Genomic DNA, 17,246 nt, shown 5'->3' on the forward strand with positions numbered 1-17,246 from the left:
GTCTGTCACTTCCTCACGATATGTTTCATTCCTTGGCCTATTGAAAGGTTTAATTCAGGGGTCGTCAACCTTTGATAAACTGGGGGCCGGAACTGCTTTGATACTCAGCTGGCGGGCCAGATGTTTTAGACTTCTTACAGACTACACCCTCACTCTTTCAGTATTATTTTATTATTATTATTATTTTGATTATTATTATTATTATTATTATTATTATTATTATTTATATAAAACACACGTTAAGAATAACCTTTATTCATGGAATATTTCCTAAAATTATAGTCAATTTTGTTTTTATAAAATTAATGCATTTGAAATAAAAAAAAAAAAACTATCATTAACACAATTGTCATCATGTGTAGTAGAAATATTCAGAGTATATCCTAAAAATTATACAGAATAAAATGTATATAAAATAAATGCATTAGAAACAAAAGAACCTTCATTAAAACAATTAACTCCATGGGTAATAGAAATATTTATTCACAGTAATTACCAATTAGCCTGACATTTCACTGTAGTCACAATGCCAACATACAGGCAGTGACAGTCACTATGTGATAATTGATGTTGTTCCTCAAGCGAATGTTTCTCAGTATTAGCCTTTAGGCTGAAGGAAGTGAGATGGAGTATTCCATTCAAGTGTGAATCACTTTCAAACAAACTCTATCTATTGTTTGCCATAGTGATTAACTGCCAGTTAGACTTACTGTTTTTTTATTTCCTGAGTAGATGAAGAATGGGAATATTTTAGTGAAATTATGGTGCATACTGGCGGGCCGGTCGGATGAGGTTTACGAGCCAGGTCAGGCCCTCACTTGATGTAGTGCTGCCTACTTCTTCCTTAGCCTTTATCATTCTTTTTTTGTGCCTACCCTCCTCTCTTCCTATATCTCCTATCTTTCCTGTCACTTCCTATTGCTTTTCTTCCCTTTACAGGTTGTTTTACATTGAGTGACAAGCCAAATGGTTTCCTGTGAGGCAAGAAACCATTAACAACGCTGGGTGGTAACCATATAACCAAACCATACGCGCTCCCTACGTGGGTTGGTGGAGGGTTAGTGCCCCTCCCTGTAAAACAAATAACTCAAAGTAAAATGGCCACCCCTTACGGGATTATTGCGCCTGGCAATATTTCGATCGATGGATAGTCAGGCCTGCAGGCCGTAGGTTGCCGACCCCTGGTTTAATTACTATATAAGAGTGTGTAAAGTGAAAAGCCGTTGCCGATACTTCCCTTTCAGATTGATGACGTCTCGATATATATTATATTATATATACATACATACAAACACACACACACACACACATATATATATATATATATATATATATATATATATATATATATATATATATATATATATATATATATATATACACATATATATATATATATATATATATATATATATATATATATATATATATATATATATATATATATATATATATATATATATATATATATATATGTGTGTGTGTGTGTGTGTGTGTGTGTGTGTGTGTGTTTTATAAATGTAATTACGAGCGAGCAAGCGTAGAGAAGCGCTGTTTACTCAACGTTCATTTGAGAAATGAGACGCCCGACACAACACGGCCCGGCCGCGATGGTTTTCAGAGGATAATAACTTTTCTACTATGTGAGATAGAGAGGAGACTCATTCAGCAGGTAGTGGATACATTTAGTAAATTTTGTTTTTGGTCATGTATTTACTCATGAGGCCAAAGAAACCTCGTGGAATCCCAGCTTTCCAAGGGAATGTACTGAGGGCTTCAACTGACATGCTCCATTATGAAAGTGAATTAAAGATTTCCTGTTGTATCACTATGTTATATTGCAAGAATTCTAACAATTAAATATCGGATAATATGCTCATATTTTTACGTGAAAGTTTTTTCTATGTCTAGGGGTTAAATCAGCAAGGGTAATCACCCATTTTCTGGGTTATATCATTCGATCAGAAGCCAAGAGTTTACCGACGCAGTTAGTTGACACGGCAAGTTGGCAGCAGAGAAATGAACATTGCACGAGTGATAAATGCTATGGCATCTCGCTATATGCACATCCCGGGACAAAATGTGAGAAAGTAAATATTTTAGCTCAATTATTCAACTCTAATTGTTCAACTACCTTATCAGAAATGTTGAGAGCTTACACTAAGAAGAAATTATAATAATAGGCGTATGTACAGTACAAACGCTCGCTCTCTCGTTATGCGATCACAAAGAGCACTTTACTGGTTTGTATATATATATATATATATATATATATATATATATATATATATATATATATATATATATATATATATATATTGTTACGGAACAGAGAGGGATAATGAACACTTCAAGTGAGAATACTAAAAATCACTACTGTCCCGCAAATTTCCAGGTTCAAAACAAAAGAGTCAGGTAAAATTACAAGTTAAAGTTTAATGCTCAAACTAACAACTAAACATTCAGGACTCATAAGGATAATGTAATGACAAAAAACAGGTTAAATATATGGTTAACTGCAATAGCCTCTATTAACACGAAATTAGCAAGTGTAAATTTATCTAAGTCAGCCCTGATAAAATGAGAAAACCGGATAATGCTCAGTGAATGCAAGATATATTATTACAGATACAAAATATTATTACTACTGGCTGACAGCAAAAACTTCACACCAATCACAAAAACCTCACCAGGCCTACGAATTAACACCTTATGCTATACAGTACAAGAAAAAATGCAACAACACTTATACTCAAATTACACAGCAGCTAGATGGTTGGAGACTTCCTGAGCACTCACAAAAATAACAACTGTACAGGGGAGGACAGAGATGTGAACAAAATGAGGAGTAGATCTAACTGGCAATTAATGCAGAGACTGAGCTCATTATATAGGGGGCAGCAGAGCTTGATACAACTTGTAAGAAGGACGCGCAAATGAAGCCATAGGGGACAAAGAGTTGACACTCCTGCTCTGAACAACAGAAAGAACGACTTACTCTACTATAAGGGAGGAGAGGGGGAGTGAGGCAGAACATGCACTATGGAAGCCACTAGGCGAATCGTGTTCAAACATGCAGCATACTGTACGTTAGAATTATACAAAGGATGATGAAATCATAGGCTATGTAACACCTCCCCACAAAGAAAAAGAAATTTACAAAGGAAATTTCTTATTACTCTAAAACAATCTCTCTAAAGTCTAGATAAGCAATCTGCAATAACATTTTCTTTCCCCTTGATATGTTGTATGTCTAATGAATACTCCTGAAGAAGTAGACTCCATCTTGTCAATCTCTGATTTTTATCTTTAAACTTACTAAGGAATTTCAGTGGGTTATGATTGGTATAAATGACTATGGGGTCAAAACCAGAACATAAATAAAATGAAAAATGCTGTAAACCCAAAATCAAGGCCAAAAGCTTTTTCTCAATAGTTGAGTAGTTCTTTTGAGGTGGAGTGAACTTCTTACTGTAATAAGATACAGGATGTTCAATAACCTGATCATCCTCTTGCAGAAAAACAGCCCCAGCTCCTGTATCACTTGCATCAACAGCCATCTTAAAAGACTTAGCAAAATTTGGAGTAGCGAGCACTGGCTGACTTAATAGGATAGCTTTAAGTTTGCTGAAAGAGGATTCACAGTCATCGGTCCAGACAAATTTAACTCCCTTTTTCAGTAGGTCTGTAAGTGGTGATACAAGAATTGAAAAGTTAAGAACAAATCTCCTGTAATGACCTACCATTCCCAAAAATCTTTGTAGCTCTTTCCTACTTTTAGGTCTGGGAAGATCACTTATAACCTGAACCTTAGCTCCTGCTGGTGCAACATGTCCATCACCAATTACGTACCCAAGGCACTGAACTTTAGCTTGACCAAACTCACACTTTGATAAATTAGCTACAAGATTAGCCTGAACCAAACGCTCAAGAAATTTACTGACATGGCATAGGTGATCTTTCCAGTTGTCACTGAAGATTAATACATCATCAATATAAACAACACACCCTGCCAAACCCTCTGTTACAACATTCATGAGCTTCTGAAAAGTGGCTGGTGCATTCTTCATACCATACGGCATTACAGAACATGCAAAAGTCTTTCCTACTGTTACAAAACATGAGATCTCCCTAGCACGTTCAGTCATAGGTACTTGTTAGTATCCCTTTAACAAATCAAACTTACTTATGTACCTAGCCTTTCCGATCATGTCTATGCAATCTTCCACGCGAGGGAGAGGGTAAGTGTCTGTTTTGGTTATCTGATTAACACGTCTGTAGTCGATGCAAAGTCGCTGTGACCCACCTGGCTTTGGGACTAGAGTGACAGGAGAACTCCACTCGCTCTGACAAGGCTCAGTCATCTTGTGGTCCAACAGGTAGCCAAGCTCCTTCTGGATGAGAGGAACTTTCACTGGGTTCACACGGTAAGGAGGCAATTTAATTGGCTTTGCGTCTCCAACATCAACATCATGCATCAACACAGTGGTTCTTCCTGAAGTGGCACGGAACACTTGCGGATACTCCTGCAGTAATGCCGAAAACTCCTGCCTTTCCTCGTGAGCTAGATGAGAAAGCTTAGTCTGGAGATCATTCATGATATCAGGATTCTTCCCCAAACTATCACTCAGGCTCATATTGCATGGGAGAGCTTCACTTGCAGACTCGGGTGGAACAGCTACAGTGCAGATGGGATTATTTTCGTCCCGCCCGTGATATAACTTTAGCATGTTGATGTGACAAAGTTGCTTGTTCTTTCTACGATCTGGTGTGACGATGACATAGTTGACATCACTGAGTTTCTTCTCCACGAAATAAGGACCACTAAACTTGGCTTGAAGAGGTTGCCCATGCACCGGTAGCAGAATCAAAACCTGATCTCCTGGCTGAAAGTGGCGTAACCTGGACTTCTTATCATACCAAGTCTTCATCTTCTCCTGAGCAGCTCCTAAATTCTCTCGCCAGCTGTAAAGCACTGGACAGCCGTTCTTTGAACTTCTTCACATACTCCAGCAGGTTGACATCATCTTCCTCCGACAGCCAGCATTCCTTGAGTAGCTTAAGGGGTCCTCTTACTTCATGGCCAAACAGTAGTTCAAAGGGTGAGAAGCCCAGTGATTCATTTGGAGATTCTCTTGCGGCAAATACAACGAATGGAAGACCTTTATCCCAGTCTTCCTGATGTTCCAAATAGTATTTCTTGAGCATCGATTTGAGTGTTTGATGATATCTCTCCAACGCTCCTTGGGTCTGGGGATGGTAAGCTGAAGACGTGATCTGGGTGATGCCCAACTCTTTCAGAGATTGCTTGAAAACATTTGACATGAAATTACTTCCCCGGTCTGACTGTACTTCCTTGGGCAGACCAAACTTTGTGAAGAACCCTAGCATTTCCTTAACCACGTTCTTTGCTGAGATATTTCTTAAGTGGAATGGCTTCAGGATAACGAGTAGCCATATCAATCAGGGTCAACACATAAGAAAATCCTGAAGAAGTCTTAGGAAGAGGGCCCACAATATCCACCAACACACGGGTGAATGGCGCCTCAAAAGGAGGCATGGGAACTAGAGGTGCAACCTTTTCGGTCCGATTACACTTCCCCACAATTTGACAGGTGTGACAAGACTTACAATACCAGGAAACATCTCTGAAGATACCTGGCCAGTAGAAGTGTTTCAAAATGCGTGCCACAGTCTTCCTCACTCCAAGGTGTCCTGCCAAACTGGAATCATGAGCCACTCTAATGATATCCTGCCTACAAACACGAGGGATGACAACTTGATGTACAACCTCCCATTCACAGTCGGCTGATGCTGTTGGGGGTCTCCACTTCCTCATAAGTACTCCTGACTTTATATAATAACAAGTAGAAGCACCAGCTGACTCTTCCTCACAGCAAGCAGAGTTAGCTAGACCTTTCAACTCAGGGTCAGCAACCTGCAACTCAACCAACTCTTGACGAGACAAATTATCAACACTACGGGGTACTGCCTCATCTGGTGAGTGGTCCTAATTAGCAAGAAAAGTGTCAGCTAGGATAACATCATCATCATCATTATCCTCTAAGTCACCAGTAACTTTAGACTTAGCCCTAGTGACAGCACATGCAGAGAACACATCAGGGACATCACAATCCTGGGTCGCAGCCACTGGCTCACTAGACAACTGAGGACCTGGACACACTTGACTTCCACCAATATCATTTCCAAGTAAGAAAGTTACACCTGACATTGGGAGTGTCTCAACCAACCCAACCATAACGGAACCATTAACAAAACCAAACTCTAAATTCACTCTGCACAGAGGGACAGAGAAGTAATTATTCCCTACACCTTGTAAGATTACAGTTTCATCAGAGGAATTAACATTAGAGCCTAGAACACTGGTCAGCATAAGGGATTGACAAGCACCTGTATCACGATATATTTTAACTGATTTCCTGTCATTACTGTCCAGAGGACTGACAAAACCATCAGACAGGAAATTAGCACATGAACTCTTGAGAGTGTCACCCACGTTACTGCTCAAAAGAGGAGCTTCATCATGAGGATTTAATTTACCCCTCAAAGCAGGTTCAGTTAACTCAGTTAAAGAATTCTGGGAACTCTCAAGGGTGGACATTAGACCAATTGACTGAATATTTAAAGACTCCTTTTTGTTCACATCACGCTGTCTCCTGAAACATTTCTCTGTAGTATGACCAAGCTTACTACAATAAGTACATTTACTTTTCTGAAATCTAGAGGTGAAGCTGGTATTTACTTCCTGAGAAACATCATCTTTATTCTCTTTCCTGTTACCTGTACTCTGAGTAGAGGCAATGTACTTACTCTCAGCTTTCCTATTTTCTTTAGAATATCTCTTGTGAGTGAGAACATATTCATCAGCTAAAACTGCAGCATCAGACAAATTATCTATTCTTTTCTCATCAAGATATAGGCTTACATCTTTATTAATACACCTTTTGAAGTCCTCCAGCAAAATCATCTGCTTAAATTTATCAAAATCAGAATCCACATTCTTAGAATTTAACCACTGCTCTAACAGATCTTCTTTGATTTTTGCATACTCAGCATGGGATTGCTTATCTTGCTTATAAGTTGTCCTAAATTTTACTCTATAGGCTTCAGGAACAAGCTCATAGGCCTTAAGAATCAAGCTCTTAACTACATCATAATTATCAGATTGATCCTGAGGCAAAGATGCGTAAGTTACTTGAGCTTTACTGGTGAGAACAGTTTGAAGGAGTACTGGCCAATACTTTTTGGGAAAATTAAAACCTGTAGCTACCCTCTCAAACAACTGAAAATACTTAGTTAAATCAGATTCATTAAAAGGAGGGACAAGTTTAACATTTTTATCCACATCAAAATCATCAGAGCTAGATGATCCAGTTCCACCTTGTTTCATGCGATACTCATGGTCTGCCTGAATCCTAGCAAGTTCAATTTGTGCCTGAGCCTGTACCTGTGCCTCCTGAATACGAGCCTGCTGCAGGGCTAGCTGTGACTTAGCTAATTCAATCTGTGTTTGCTCATCCGGAGGAGTTACATTAAACAAGCTTTTATTAATTATGTCAACAATTTGATCTTTAGAATGATGAGAGTGAACAGCAATTCCCAATTGTTGAGCAACAAGCTTAAGTTCATTCTTTGTTCTGTTTTCTACATCACACACTGTTTGCATATTTGACAAAAAATCTTTGGCTTCATGAAGAGTAGTAATAGTAGACATCATGAATAAATCACAGTCACAAAATATCAAGCAATATCCTTATGATAATATCCTGAATATCCTGATAAGAGGTCGCCAAATTTATGTTACGGAACAGAGAGAGATAATGAACACTTCAAGTGAGAATACTAAAAATCACTACTGTCCCGCAAATTTCCAGGTTCAAAACAAAAGAGTTAGGTAAAATTACAAGTTAAAGTTTAATGCTCAAAGTAACAACTAAACATTCAGGACTCATAAGGATAATGTAATGACAAAAAAACAGGTTAAATATATGGTTAACTGCAATAGCCTCTATTAACACGAAATTAGCAAGTGTAAATTTATCTAAGTCAGCCCTGATAAAATGAGAAAACCGGATAATGCTCAGTGAATGCAAGATATATTATTACAGATACAAAATATTATTACTACTGGCTGACAGCAAAAACTACACACCAATCACAAAAACCTCACCAGGCCTACGAATTAACACCTTATGCTATACAGTACAAGAAAAAATGCAACAACACTTATACTCAAATTACACAGCAGCTAGATGGTTGGAGTCTTCCTGAGCACTCACAAAAATAACAACTGTACAGGGGAGGACAGAGATATGAACAAAATGAGGAGTAGATCTAACTGGCAATTAATGCAGAGACTGAGCTCATTATATAGGGGCCAGCAGAGCTTGATACAACTTGTAAGAAGGACGTGCAAATGAAGCCATAGGGGACAAAGAGTTGACACTCCTGCTCTGAACAACAGAAAGAACGACTTACTCTACTATAAGGGAGGAGGGGGAAGTGAGGTAGAATACGCACTAAGGAAGCCACGAGGCGAATTGTGATCAAACATGCAGCATACTGTACGTTAGAATTATTCAAAGGATAATGAAATCATAGGCTATGTAACAATATATATATATACACACACACACAAACCAGTAAAGTGAGCTTTGTGACCACATAACAAGCGAACGAGTGTTTGCACATATGCTTATCATCATAATCCCTACCCCTGGGGGTAGGGTTTTTTTTTTCAAGAATACTCCCCCAGTATCCCTGCTTGTCGTAAAAGGTGACTAAAAGGGTTGGCGGAGGGTTAGTGCCCCTCCCCGGAAAACAACTAACTAAAAAAACAAACAATAAGCCTCGGACAAGGACTGATCAAACGATGATGACCAAGGACCGGACAAAGGACATGGTTATCGGAACGTGGAATGTAAGGGGAGCGAATGATGAGGTGAAAGAGAGAGATTGTCCAGGTGCTTGAGGGTGCGAAAGTGGATGTATGTGGAATAACTGAAACAAAATGGAGAGGAGAAAGTGTGAGAGAATGGGAGTATGGATGGGGTATATGTGCAGGAGTAGGTGAGAATGAGAGGGCAAAGGAAGGAGTATAGTTGTGCATAAAAGATGGAAGATGAGCATAAGACAGTATGGATCAGTTAGGTCAAGGATTGTGTGGGTAAAGTTAAAAGTTGGAATACAAATGTGGGCGATTGTGTGTGTGTGTGTGTATGCGCCAACGCAAGATCGTGCTAGAAGAGTAAGAGAAGAGTTCTTGACAAATGTAGAAGTGTGCATGGAAAAGTTTGGAAGGAATGAGAGAGTGTTTTTGATTGGTGATATGAATGGTAAAGTTGGGAATGTGAAGGTGGATGGAATGGTTGGTGAGTGGGGTGTGCCTGCTGAGATAGATGAGAATGGGAGCGCGTTAGTGGACATTTGTGCTGGGAGGGGGTTGGTGATAGCCAATACCCCCTTCAGGCATAAAATGATCCACAGGTATACATGGTGAGTGATGAGAAGGGTGGGTGGTGAACTGAATGAAAGGAAGGCAATGACTGATTATGTGTGTATGGATGAAAGGATGCGAAGATGTGTAATGGATGCAAGAGTTTATAGAGGTTGGGAGAGTGGACTTTCTGACCACTACTTGGTCGTGGCCAGCATTAGAATTCAAGTAAGATGGAGGAATAGAAGAACGGAAAAACGAGAGGAAGGAGTAGTTGCAAGGAGAGTGGAAAGGTTACAAGAGGATGAGAAAAAGGCAGAGTATAAGAGAGAAGTGGAGGAACGATTGGGCAAATATGAATTGGAGCAGATGGGAGACGTGGAAGATGTGTGTTGGATATTTACAGAAGAAATATGTGCAGCATGTGATGCGGTGTGTGGAAGGAAGAGAAGATGGAGGGGGGTGCAAGGAACAGCGTGGTGGACTGAAGAGGTGAAACAGGCTGTGACACAATAGAAGAAAGCATACAATGAATGGATGACAAATAGGGGCGTGGAAGAAGTTGAGAGGCGGAAGCGAGAGTTATAGTAAAAAGAAAGAGAGAGGTGAAAAGATTAGTAAGAGAGAGTAAGAAGAGAGTGGATGAGGAATTTGGAAGGAATTTGAGTGTAAAGTGGAGGGACTGTAAGAAAATGTTCTGGAAAGAGGTGAAAAGAGTAAGACAGGGTGGAAGTGAAGTTAGCAGGGGAGTGAAAGATAAAAATGGTAGATTACTAGTGAAGAAGGGAGAAAAAGTGAGCAGATGGAGAGAACACTTTAAGGAATTGTTGAACATAGAGGATGGAACTAATGCGAGTTTAAGTGCCTGGGGAATGGCTGGGAGGAGGGAGGTGAGAAGACAGGAAGAAATCAGTAGGATAGAAGTTGTGGAAGCAATGAAGAAAGTTAAATCGGGGAAAGCCCCAGGAATTGATGGAGTGTGTGGTGAAATGCTGAAGCATGGGGGAGAGATATTAATAGATTGGATGTGGAAGATGTGCAGATTGGCCTGGGAGGAAGGTAGAGTCCCGGAGGATTGGAAGTCAGGTATAATTATTCCCTTGTACAAAGGAAAAGGGGAAAAAGAAGTGTGTGGTAATCATAGGGGCATTTGTCTTCTTAGTATAATAGGAAAAGTATATGGTAGGATACTTATTGACAGAGTCAGAGAAAGAACAGAGAAATTAGTTGGAGAAGAACAGGGAGGCTTTAGGAAGGGAAGAGGTTGTGTAGATCAGATATTCATTCTTAGATCTTTAGTGGAAAAGTTTCTAGATAAGGGAAAGAAGTTGTATGCGGCTTTCATGGATTTGGAGAAACCATATGACAGGGTGGATAGAAAAGGGTTGTGGAAAGTGTTAAGAATATATGGAGTAGATGGGAAGTTGTTGAATGCTGTGAAGAGTATGTACGATGGTGCGAAGGCTGCAGTGTGTGTGGATGGTGAACAAAGTGAATTTTTCTTTTTGAAAGTTGGGTTGAAACAGGGATGTGTCATGTCTCCATGGTTGTTCAATCTGTACATGGACGGGGTAATAAAAGAGGTACAAGGTAGGGTAGCGGATGTTGGAGTGGCCCTGGTGAGAGAGGATAGTGTTTGGAAACTCCCTGTACTGTTGTTTGCAGATGATACTGTGTTGTTGAGTGAAGATGAAGGGGAGCTGCAAGGCTTGGTGGATGAGTTTGGGAGAGAGTGTAAGAAACGAAATTTAAAGGTGAATGTAGGGAAGAGTAAAGTGATGGTCTTTGAGAGAGGTGAAGTCAGTGAATGTACAGTGAGGTTGGATGGTGAGGAATTGGAAAATGTGAGTATGTTTAAGTACTTTGGTAGTGTGATGAGTAAGGATGGAGGTTTGGAGGGTGAAGTGCTTGAAAGGGTACAGCAGGGAAGAAAGGTTGCTGGTTCTTTGAAAGCAGTGATAAGAATCAGGGAAGTGAGGATGGAAGTGAAAAAGTTACTGCATGACAGTATTGTGATACCAACTCTATCGTACGGAAGAGAAGCTTGGACGTTGTTGGAAGGACACAAGTCAAGAGTGAGAGCAGTGGAAATGAGTTATTGAAGAGAAACCTGTGGAGTCACATGGAGAGACAGGCTGACGAATGAGGATATAAAGGAACTTTGTGGTGTGGATGTGGATGTGATAGGAAGCGTTATGAGGAACACACTGAGGTGGTTTGGCCATGTGGACAGGATGGAGGGTGAAAGACTGACGAAGAGAGTGTATGTGAGTGAGGTGGAGGGGGGAAGAGGGAGGGGGAGGCCGAGGATGAGATGGAGGGATGGGGTGGAGAGGTATATGAGAGAGGGGGGTGTGAGCTGGGAGCAGGTCAGTGAAATGGCGGGGGACAGGGCGACTTGGAGGCGACTTTGTTTGTGGCCACCCCAAACGGGATTGAGGCGTCTGGCAATATATATATATATATATATATATATATATATATATATATATATATATATATGTATACACGCACAATTGCTTCCAAACAACGATATCATTTATTACATTTCAGTTTTTGCTATTTAAAGATTATTATGGAAGAGCTGGTTTTATGAAGACTACAATATGATCCATCAATTTCAGTATGGACATCCTTAGGTGAACATGATTCGTCTGGAGATGGCAAGAATAAGTTTTGTAACGCTTCACATTTGTAACGGTACCACCGTAAAACATGAACACTGAAGAAACAATGTGTATCATTGTCACATGTTAACTTCGTCTTTATAATAAACACAAAAATCATAGAAAAATATTTTCAACATAAAAAATAAAGAAAGAGCCATATTCTGGATTCAAGGTATGAATTTACTTAACTCAAAACGTATTGAATTCATAAAAACAACCATGGATGTGATTTAAAAAATAGTTTCTGCCTCCAAATTTCAAAATACTTAATTCAGCTCAGAAGGGACTAGAGCTCTCGTAGTGAAGAGGTTAACAACATCGTCCCAAAACAGGAGGTTTAATTAAGCAATGAATGTTATCGCCCACAGACTAACTTCGCCATCATTAACCAAACATAGCAGTTAAAAAGATGTTAATAATATCGCTCCAGAACTGGAAGACCGAGTAAGCATGAGTTTGTTCACAGTCTAAACCCAACACCCCTAAATATGAACGCTGATTTTAGCATTAAAAATAATATTATCGCCACAGATTAATTTTCACATCACTATCCAACAGCAATAAAGGCTTGCCCCTCTTGAACCGCATCGTCCCAAAACACGAAGACTAAACGCTGTGTACTGTCACCTCTGCGATCCAGACTTTTACATGGTCAAAACGGGCAGAAAACAAGTCACTATTGATGACCAATATGTGCTGGAATGGTCAGGAACTCAGATTGATGGAGACTCTCTCCCATTAGCGGCCTCTTCGGTTGAGTTTATTACATTTCAAGTGGCCAAGTTAAGAGTGGTAGCATGCCAAAATGACGGGGCCTGTCTCCAACTATAGTAGGACTCGCGTACGTTTGCGGCTGTGGCGTGGCCTGCACCCGTGTACAATGGTGCCACGTTTCCCCAACTTGCGATGTGAAACGGAAGCTATTTATGTACAAGGCATCACAAATTCGATAAATTCAGATGAATAAAACTTACACTTGTGTATTTTGATGGATGAATCAACAGTAATCTTATTATGCATAAAATATTTATACAGTAACACAGAAACATGGCATACATATTGTACAGTGTTGCTAAAAGAAATTGTAGTCACTTTTAATGGTTTTTAGCGTAGTTTTAGGGTGGGTAATAATATCACAGTTATGGATATAAGATAATGAGCCTGAAAAAAGAAGAAATATGCCAATATCCAAAGTAAAAGAAATAATTCATGTAATTCTTGTGAGTGGCAACGCTTACACACCCATCTGGCCTAAGATAAAGTACTGTAGACCCAACCATAGCTTGTACAGGTGTTCCTAGGGAAAAATGCTCACAGTTACTGGCTTTTACCATAATTTTAAGGGCGAGGAATAATCACATTTATAATCATAAGCTAATATGTAGGACAAAATAGTAGGCATATGCCAATACCGAAGTAAAAAAAAAAAAAAACATTATTCACTCGCGAGCGGCAACACTTCCACACCCAGTCGGTGAGAGAGCAAGAGAGAGAGAGAGAGAGAGAGGCAGGAGAGGGGCATGCACTGAATGCATTGTCGGCATCACTAAATATAACAAAACCAAATTAACAAATGAAAGCACATTTATAAATAACTTATAAAAGAATCAAAAGTACTCAGGGTGGCTCACATTTCCCGCCAGGAGAGAGAGAGAGATAACGGTATAGAAAACGTGGCAACACTGTACAGTGGTGCGGGCCACACCACAGCCGCAAACGTACGCGAGTCCTACTATAGGCCAACCCAAGCCCAACCTTCACAGTTTCCCAGAAGGTTTCTAAGTTGCACATTAATAAACTACTAGGTAAGTTCTATACCACCAGTTCTCAAGGGTTATACAAACAATAAAGTTCGAGTGGGAGGGAATGTGTATTAACAAGACCAAAAGGTAGAAATCTTCCCCAGCTACTTGCTTTACAGATTAAACCTGAATCAGTTGGCACATTGTTCGAAAAACTATATCTATATGGTCCTAATATCAAATCCACAAAACTTAGCTCCTCTGTCCCGGTCCAGTGTGTTTCTTCATAATCGTCCCTCTGAGCACAAATTTCACTGGTCCAGTCCTCTGCCACTCCCGACCTTAACTTCCACACTGGGACCTTGATCTCCAGACTTGAACTTTGACTCACTCACTGGTACTTCGATCTCCACACTTGGACCCACTAGAAGTTAATATGAATAATGAATAACTATTCACCCCAATGCAAGTAATCCCTTCACATGATCAGGAAGGTCTCATAATATAGAAACATGAGTTACAACACTCGGCATCTCAAATAATAACAGAATAACACATGGCACTACAGACACATAGGTCTGCTCAAAATAATACTTATTGTGGGGATAACATGGAAGAGAAAATACTATAACAAATACAGTAAGCATAAATAACTTTAACTCTAACCATGAAAATCATCATTGCATCAATATCATTGTGCCTCACAAAGTAACTACGTGAACATTTACTCACAATATAGCCCTAATAAATACTGAATTGCAAAGTCATTTCAACACAATAATAAATAATTCACAGTTCCAAGGCACCTGATATTTGGCCTACAAAAATCACACATTTATCTGAGACTCAGACAGAACTCTGTAGCTAGCATTCTCTTGCTTCAGTTACACACTAAATAATAATATAAAGTACAGTACACAAATATATGGGAAATACCTCACTACCCAGCTCAAGAATGTACAGTAGGGGAGGTGAGCGGGAACACAGGACTCGCCTCTCCAAAGGCTAATGGCGTCACCGTTACACTTCCTGAGGAATAACAACACTTCGATTCTACCCGAGTCTGTTTCTTAATTTCGTCACTATTATCACTTTTGGGATATCACTATTCGCACTTCAACATACCAAACATCATTAATATCAAATTACTTACAGAATTCCTCGGAGGGGGGGGAGGATGATGACAGTACCGACCATCTGCCACCTATCACGGCCGGTGAGCGAATGAGACACGCCAAGACTGCGTGATGCAAAGGGGGAGAGGGGGGTATGACGGTTTACGTTAATTAAAATTATTATTATTACAGACTCGTGATAGACTCAGTGTGATGTCTTTCCCCTTACAATCGATTACCCGAAAAAAATGACATTCTCTAGTTATAATAACTACTCAACAACACCTCTCTCTCTATACTCTTACATCGAAAAACAATAAAAATCATCATGCTTTACATCCCTTTGCGCACGTGTACATCATGCTGGATTATGTGACCAAAGCACATGTTCCCATCTCACTCGAATTTTTATATTATAAAGAAACTTAATACTGGTAAAGTACAGCAGGAAAAAAAAAATGACTTGGCAACTAGGTAACTTAATCTACATTCTAGTAATGTCCGCATGGAAACACCCATGCCCAGGCCACACTCTCTCACTTAACCGAACTTTTGGTCATATAAAATGAACTAGATACAACTCATAATCACTTCCAGGCACTACATCCGCCCACGGTTAGGGAAGACCAAAAGTTCGGGCGACTGGACCAGAACTCCTCCGAAATACCCAGTACCCATACTTAACACACATGGTACGCAGGTTCACCTACTTGACCAGTCTCCCTCATTACTGGTACTGTGGGGTGTTTCACATGCTCCTTGCTCGTGAGGGGAAACCAATCTACACGCCTCCAAAACACCAGCCAACGTGTCCTATACTGTGACTGTGGGATATTACATAAGCTCCATGCTCGAGAACAGTCGGCGGCTATCACGTCCACAAAAAAAAAAAAAATCCTCTACCACGAGTAAACGTTCTCCTGCTACTCACTATATGCAACTGATGACGTATGCCACTGACCAGGCACATTACTCACAAGGAGAATGTCCTGCTACCAGAAGAAACTTTGTGCTTAGCTAAGAGTAACCCTAGCCGCTCCACTGTGTTCTGTCCAGAGAGACCGAACGAAACCTATCTACTTCTCCTAGCATGCGAGAGCCCCATAGTTCAACTTCTCCAAGCCCTATTGAGAAACTGGAAACGTCCCCTCTCTCTCTGAGCAATCCTATACTGCAGTTTGGGTATTACATACACTCAGTGCTCGATGTTCTCAAAGCAAGTAGGAAACCTCCAGGTGGAGACCTTCAGGTAGAACTGCCCCTCACAAGTACAGTTCCCTAACTCTGGAAAAAAAAACAAATTAAAGTCCTAACTGTGAGATATCTCATTATCCCTAACTAAGCCTAACAATCTAACCTAAAGAAAAAAAGAATCGAGGTAAGGCAAGAACGACAGTCTATACACCACAGTGTACTCGATTTTACAAACACACAGCTTCCACGCCTCATCTCTCCAAAGGCTGGACATACCCTAAACTACTGAACCCTATTAATCCAAAATTACAACATCATAGGTACTGGTAGAAAAGATAAATACGCAGGTACAGTCCGGAGAGACCTGGAAGGGCACGCCCGACTCCATGTTCCCAGCCAGTTAAGGCAAGGCCAAGACGTGTTCAGAGAGAAAAAAAATGAGTATATACAATATATACATCATACGCCAATCATCTACGAGTACTGCAACCTCTCAGGTGGTTTCTGGGATCTTACACTAGGCAGTATCTCTTCCTCTTCCTCACTGGTCAAAAACTTGTGATCCACCGTACTCAATAAGGCATCTCTTTCAACATATCTTTTGACCTTTTCAGCTGCCCTACTCAAGATGGTGCCATCAAACACATTTTCTAACTCATAGGCTCTACCCTGATCGATAACTCTGACAATCTTGTAAGGACCCTGCCATTTTCTATTTAGCTTTGATGCCGTCCCAGGGATGCACTCTTCGACATAGATCCAAACTAATTCACCTGCTTCTAGAGAGTCATTCCTACGTGCCTCATATGCCCTGTTAAGGTATCCTGCTGTCATCCAACGTTGTGTCTCCTTGAGCATCTGTTTGACATCTATTTTCTCTATACAGTCTTCATCAGTAGGCAACTGCAAATCTCCTACCTCACAATTTGGATGACGACCATAAAAAGCAAAGAATGGTGATGTACCTAGGGATGTATGCACTGCTTCGTTCAATGCTTTCTCAGTGTCGCATAGGTGAATGGGCCACGTATTCGGGTGTTCTTGGCTCAAGATTGCCAGTACTGTCTTT

The sequence above is a fragment of the Coenobita brevimanus genome, chromosome 24 (genome assembly GCF_032717465.1).
Source record: "Coenobita brevimanus isolate Jiangsu-jjx chromosome 24, ASM3271746v2, whole genome shotgun sequence".
NCBI classification, from domain to species: domain Eukaryota; kingdom Metazoa; phylum Arthropoda; class Malacostraca; order Decapoda; family Coenobitidae; genus Coenobita; species Coenobita brevimanus.